Raw genomic sequence first — 6,990 nt, 5'->3', positions numbered from 1 at the left:
CATCCACCCATCCTACAGTTGCCTCCTGGGACGTCCATGGATTCATGCTGCTGGGGCCGTGACTTCCACATTGCATCAGAAACTCAAATTTGCGACTCAAGGAAAGATAGTCACCATATGTGGGGAAGAAGAACACGTGGTAAGTCATCTCGCGTCTTTCGGGTATATTGAGGTGGAAGGAGAGGTCCACGAAACACCATGCCAAGCTTTTGAGGTTGTCCAGACTGTCAAGATCCCCTATGTTGACAATAAGAAGTTGGAGGCCCCCATGTCTTCACTAAAGGAAGCTAAAGCTGTGGTTGAATCTGGTCATCCTGAAGGATGGGGCCGAGTCTTGGACTTACCGGTCAAGCAGGATAGGTGTGGGATTGGTTATCAGTTGGGTCAGAGTTCATCTAATGAGGCCCCCATGAAGCCCGGAACCTTCGTTCCGATCAAGTTCTCTAGTGTTGGCATTGTCAAAGATCATGTATGTGCTACTGATGATGATATGGATAGCGATTATGACATCGAGGAATGGATCAAGCCGTGTGTTCCAGGACAGAAGCTTCTCAACTGGTCGTCCGAGGACATCATCTCAATTGCTTTTGATCAAGAGTAATACTGTTTGCTTTTGTTTATCATGCAATAATTCCTGTGTTCTGCCCAAGACACAGTGAACACATGTAGGGCATCATTTGTTGTTTTTCAACGTTAAAATCATTAATAAAAGGACGTTTTTGCATTCAAACATTTTTGTTCCCTGTCTTTCATTTACTTTTTTACTTTTAGGTTTGTTAAATAAAAAAAATGGCAACGTTTCTTATTCATCATCATCCCTTCATTCTAAAATAAAGCATAAATCATAATTCATGCAGATCCATTTCTCCTCCAGATTCTGTTGATAACGATTTTGCTATGCCTCGTTACAACTTCAACAATCCTATCTACATCGCTGAAGAAGGGGATGAAGAAGATTGTGAACTCCCTGATGAGTTGGCCAGATTGTTGAAACAAGAAGAGAAAGTGATCGAGCCACATCAAGAACCAATTGAAACGGTGAATCTTGGCACCGAAGAGATGAGGAGGGAGGTTAAAATAGGGGCTTCTTTGAATGAGGATGTAAAAGAAAAGTTGTTTGGAATGTTGAAGGAGTATTCTGATATCTTCGCTTGTTCTTACGAAGATATGCCTGGATTAGATACTGATATTGTTGTGCACAGGTTACCTCTTAAAGAAGATTCTCCGGGGCGCGATGGACGCTTGTGTTCGATGGTGCTTCTGATGCATTGGGCATTGGTATTGGGGCTGTGCTTACTTCTCCGACAGGTTTTCATATTCCATTCACGGCCAGGATTTGTTTTGATTGTACTAATAATGTAGCTGAATATGAGGCCTGCATATATGGTATTGAGGCTGCCATCGATCTGAGGATTAAAAATCTCGAAGTTTATGGGGATTCTACTTTGGTGATTAGTCAGATCAACGGAGATTGGGAAACACGCCACCCCAACTTGGTTCCTTATAGAGAACATGTTGTGAAACAGGCTCAATATTTCGATGAGATCACTTTTAATCACATCCCTCGAGAGGAAAATCATTTGGCTGATGCTTTAGCCACTTTAGCATCCATTATGATTAAAAGGTTGGATGAGCCCGCGTTCTGTGGCGTTATTGATAACGTGCCTGATGAGAAACCCTGGTTTTATGACATTAAGAAATTTCTGGAGACCCAAGAGTATCCTGAGGGTGCTTCCCTTACGGATAGGAAAACTCTGAAGAGACTATCTTCCAAGTTCTTCCTTGCTGGAGGTGTGTTGTACAAGAGGAATTTTGATTCTGTGTTGCTCCGATGTGTGGATAGACACGAAGCAGCAAAGATCATACAAGAGGTGCATCAAGGGTCCTTTGGTACACATGCGAGTGGACACACCATGGCTAGTAAAATATTGAGAGCAGGTTATTATTGGTCGACCATGGAGCATGATTGTTTCAGCCATGTGGTGGTATGTTACAAATGTCAAGTGTATGCAGATAGGGTTCGTGTACCTCCGGTTCCTCTGAATGTGTTGACATCTCCTTGGCCGTTTGCTATGTGGGGCATCGATATGATTGGAGAAATTCAGTCTACCGCCTCTAATGGACATCGTTTCATCCTTGTTGCTATTGACTACTTCACCAAGTGGGTTGAAGTCGCTTCTTATGCAAATGTCTCCAAGCAAGTGGTGACTCGTTTCATCAAACACAATATAATCTGTCGTTATGGGGTTCCTGAGAAAATTATCACTGATAATGGATCCAACCTCAATAACAAGATGATGAAGGAATTATGCGAGAACTTCAAGATTACGCATCATAATTCCTCCCCGTACAGATCAAAGATGAATGGCGCAGTTGAAGCGGCCAATAAGAATATCAAGAAGATTGTGCAAAAGATGGTGGTCACTTATAAGGATTGGCATGAGATGTTGCCCTTTGCTTTACATGGTTATCGTACCTCGGTGCGTACTTCCACAAGGGCAACTCCCTTCTCATTAGTATATGGCATGGAGGCGATTCTTCCTGTTGATGTCGAGATTCCTTCATTAAGGGTATTGACAGATGTGAAGCTCAGTGAAGCTAATTGGGTTCAGACCAGATTTGATCAACTAAACCTCATTGATGAAAAGAGATTAGCGGCCATATGCCATGGGCAAGCCTATCAAAAGAAGATGAAGAAAGCCTTCGGCAAGAAGATTCGTCCTCGACACTTTCAAGTTGGTAACCTTGTGCTCAAGAAGATCCTGCCTATTCACAATGATCCTAGGGGTAAGTGGACTCCAAATTATGTAGGGCCTTATGTCGTACATGATCCTCTCAACTATGGATGGCAAAGACTTTCCGCTTCCCGTAAATGCAGACGCAGTTAAAAATACTTCGCATAGACCTGATCAAAATAAAATAAAAGAAAAGGAAAAGATCAGGCAAAAGAATGAAAAAGAAATAAAGTACACCCGCTAAGTCGAAAACCCGAAAGGGCGACTTAGGCAAAAAAGGGGGTCCTGGTTGATTGAAAACCCGAAAGGGCGGTCCAGGCAAAAGAGGGACAAAAGCGAATGACTGCGTCGTGCATTAGATCCTTGAGCATAGATAGTCACCACAATTGGAAGATTCAGAAGGAATATTGAGGATCTACAAGGCATAGCAAGATTGGAACCCAATGGAATCTTTTCTTACGTTGCCATGGTTGTAAATACTATTTGTTTTCCTTTTGGTGGCCACCTCTTTAAGGGGGTCACTTCCTGATGTATTCGCCTATGTTGGGCAATTTTTCATTAATGAAAAGATATTTCACTCAAAAATTCCCACCTCGTTTTATTTTTACTGTTTTGTTTGCAAAAACGTCCAGTTATTTTGGTAAGCATTGCATTTCTAACATCGAGGTCTTACAGAAAGAACATGATCTAAAACAGATATAATTGCTTAAGACTTTGAGTACTTGGGATGGTGGACGAGGTCGAGCCATCATACCTGGGGCACATTTGTTTAATTGTTTTGCAGGAATCTTCGATCATTCAGCACAATCAGATGCCAGTACCTACGCTTCAAGGAGTGTCAACCGGGCATCTCTCCCGAGATGGAACCCCAGGGTTTCTTTTCCTCCGAATACTAGAGTTTATTTCTCTTTGGAGCTCTCATCTGTGGCCCAAGTTCTACGCAGTGCTGATTAGATTCCCTTATCCTTCAACAAAGATGTGGGAGTTCAAAGGGGGAGGTGCAATCTTCAAGTTTCCAAACATGATGACGGTAATGTCTCTCAAAAATGCCATCATGCCTCCTTTCTCACAAGTCATCTGGTGCGAGTCATCCCCCTACAGAAGTTACATGTTGGGGTTGGTCAAGAAACCATCTGGTGTGGCCTGGCAAAGTCAGGACATCAAGAAGAATTCCCCACAGAGTTCCCTAGACAAAAGGCTCTCTCCGATGTTCATCCATCCTCTCTTGCATATAGAAATCATTGCATATATAAAAACGCGTAGCATTTCCATAAATATGGAGCATTATACCATGGAAAATCCAGACATGCATCAATGCATAAGCCAAGTTCACATATGTTACATAGACAAATTGATATATCCCCAGAAGAAGTCTCACTTTCTCTCTCCAGTGTGGACTGGATACAAAGTTTTTCTTCGTCAAGATCATTGTCTCTACGGTTATTTCCCATTTGCTGAGCTCAATCGTTTGGGTAACCCATATTTTGTGTGTGGCAATTCGAATGATTGTCACTCTTGTAGGATTACACCCCGTCTTTTGGCATGAGGGAACCATGTAGTTCTTATGCCCCAAGTAACAATACCTCTTTCAAAGTCCAGCGTTTACTGGCATCATATAATAGAGTCTGGTCGTCACCAGTCCTCTCTTTATTCACTCTTTGTGAGTCCCCTTACTGCCTTTTGCACAAGGGATATCTCTTGCTTCTTGCTAGTCTTGTTTTGGTTATTTTCCCGCATGCCGCGTGCATAATAGAGTGCGAATGAGGGTGGGCATCCAACCCATCTCATTTTTCAATCATTTGAAATCCATACTATGTGTCTGGCAATTCGAATGATTGTCACCCTTGAAGGGTTACACCCCGTCTGTTGGCTTGAGGGATTCATGTAATTCTCGTGCTCCGCAAGCACCAATGCCTTCTTGAAAGCCTAGTGTTTATTGGCATCCCCTAATTGATTCTAGTTATCACTAGCCTTTCTTTCAGTTAAGCCCAATGGTTATTGGCACGCCTTCAAATTCAGTGTTCGTCAACATCCCCAATAAGAGTCTAGTCGTTACTAGTCTTCTTCAGTCAAGTCCAATGATTATTGGCATACCTTTTCATATCTAGAGTCACCCTTCAGCTATGTCTCTTTTTGAAGTCTAACTGAGGTTAGCAAATTAGGATCGGATTCCCCTTTGGCTGGTTTCATCCTTATCGAGCCACCCTTCGGCTGTGTCTCTTTTTGAAGTCTAACTGAGGTTAGCAAATTAGGATCGGATTCCCTTTCGGCTGGTTTCATCCTTTATCGAGTCACCCTTCGGCTGTGTCTCTCTTTGAAGTCTAACTAAAGTTAGCAATTTGGTAAGATTCCCCTTCGACTAGTTTCTTCCTTTTGGAGTCGTCCTTCGGCTACGTTTCTTTGTTCAAAGTCTAACTGAGGTTAGCAATTAGGGTTGGATTCCCCTTCGGCTGGTTTCATCCTTTATCGAGTCACCCTTCGGCTGTGTCTCTTTTTGAAGTCTAACTGAGGTTAGCAATTTGGTTAAGATTCCCCTTCGGCTGGTTTCTTCTTTGTTCAAGTCTAACTGAGGTTAGCAATCTGGTTAAGGTCCACCTTCGGCTGGTATCCTTTGATAATACTCAACACTCTTTGCTATATCATAGAATGCAAATTTTGATGGTACTTTTGGGTATTCAATCCACTTACACCTCTCATAACCAAAACTTGTGTCGTTCATACATTCAGGTTCAAGAAGATTGAATAGGGGCAGCTGTTGCACCCCAAAATTTGCCCACTTATTTATTCCCCAATTGGCTTTCACATCACATCCATGTGCATACCTCATGTAGGTCATCCACTCAATGCATTCATTCATATCACAGTTACTGTTCGAGAAAATTGACAAAAAAAGGGGAAGTTAAGGCTAAAGAAATTCCTGATTAAAAAAGAATCAGATCTGAGGTCTTATTGAAAAGGATCATTTCCATTGACATACTCCTAAAATCAGGGTCTCATTCTCTCCGAGTCAAAGCTCTGATTAAAAGACACAATCTTCAGGTTCATCAAGATTCCAAATTAGGGTTTTGCCCAAAGTCAACCCTGTTGACTTTGTGGTCAAAATTTAATCAAGAGATGATTTTTGAATGTGAAATGTGGTTATCCTGAAGAAACATTCGTTGGAGCTTCTTTGATTGAAAAGTTATTGAGAATTGGATCGGAAACTGATTAATTAGGAAATTCATTTGGAATCAGAAAAATCAGGAAATGTTGACTTTTGGGTCAAAATCAAGGTCAATTATCAAATATTGACTTTTGTGGAAAATCAATCAAAGAAAATAAAAGAAATAAATAAAATCAAGAAAATGTCAAATTTACCAAAATTGGCAAGTTAGTTGAAATGTGAAAGTTTCCAAAAGAGGAAAGATTCCAACACTTAGTTTTTTTTTTTTGAAGAGTTTAAGATTGGGTGAGCAGTCAACTTCATGCCATGACTACACGTGTCACAAAGCATTATTTCAGAAAAGGTTCAACACCAATATTTCTCATTTCATGAAGATGAACAACTTTGTAGTTGGAATCATTTTCAAAAGATGCTTGTATCAAAAGTTATTGAGGTCTGAAGTTGAACATTCATTGGAACACAAGTTAAGTTGCAAGGCAGATTTCCGGGCAAGCAGTAGGCAATTGATCAAGCACATGGCGTGCCATTTTCAAGATGAGTTCTGGAGGGTTATAAGCATTTCATGAACTCAAATTTGGTATCAAATTACCCACCTCCATGTCCTATATCCAACAAGACAAAAATTATGAAACTTGGATAAGTGTGGAGCCAGATACGGATTATCAAAGTCACGCCCTGACAAAAGTTATGTGTTGGTTTGGGCATGAGTCAAACTCCAGGTCACGCGCAGGCACATCCACAAACACGTGGTATGCCATATGTAAACCCAATTTTAGATCATTGTGAGTGTCTCCCTGAGTCAAATCTAAGGTCAACATGTTCTCTTCCATGTCCCCTTTCCATTGTTATCCTGAACACAACATTTGATCAATAAAATAATCGCTTGTGAGGTCTCAAAGTCGTGTCCTGACCAAGTCACGTTTTTTGCCAAAATTCCATGTCTAAGCTAGGGCACGCGCACAACTTACTTGCAAGGTTGACACCATTAGTTCATGACCATTTTGCTCTTACATCTACATATCCATCTAAGTATTTTCCAACATCAAATTTCCTCAGTTCCATACCCCCTCTAATTTGTGCATGAGTTTGAAG

The sequence above is a fragment of the Vicia villosa genome, linkage group LG5 (assembly GCF_029867415.1).
Source record: "Vicia villosa cultivar HV-30 ecotype Madison, WI linkage group LG5, Vvil1.0, whole genome shotgun sequence".
Taxonomy (NCBI): Eukaryota; Viridiplantae; Streptophyta; class Magnoliopsida; order Fabales; family Fabaceae; genus Vicia; species Vicia villosa.
The sequence above is the reverse complement of the archived record's forward strand: the minus strand, read 5'-3'. Positions refer to the sequence as shown.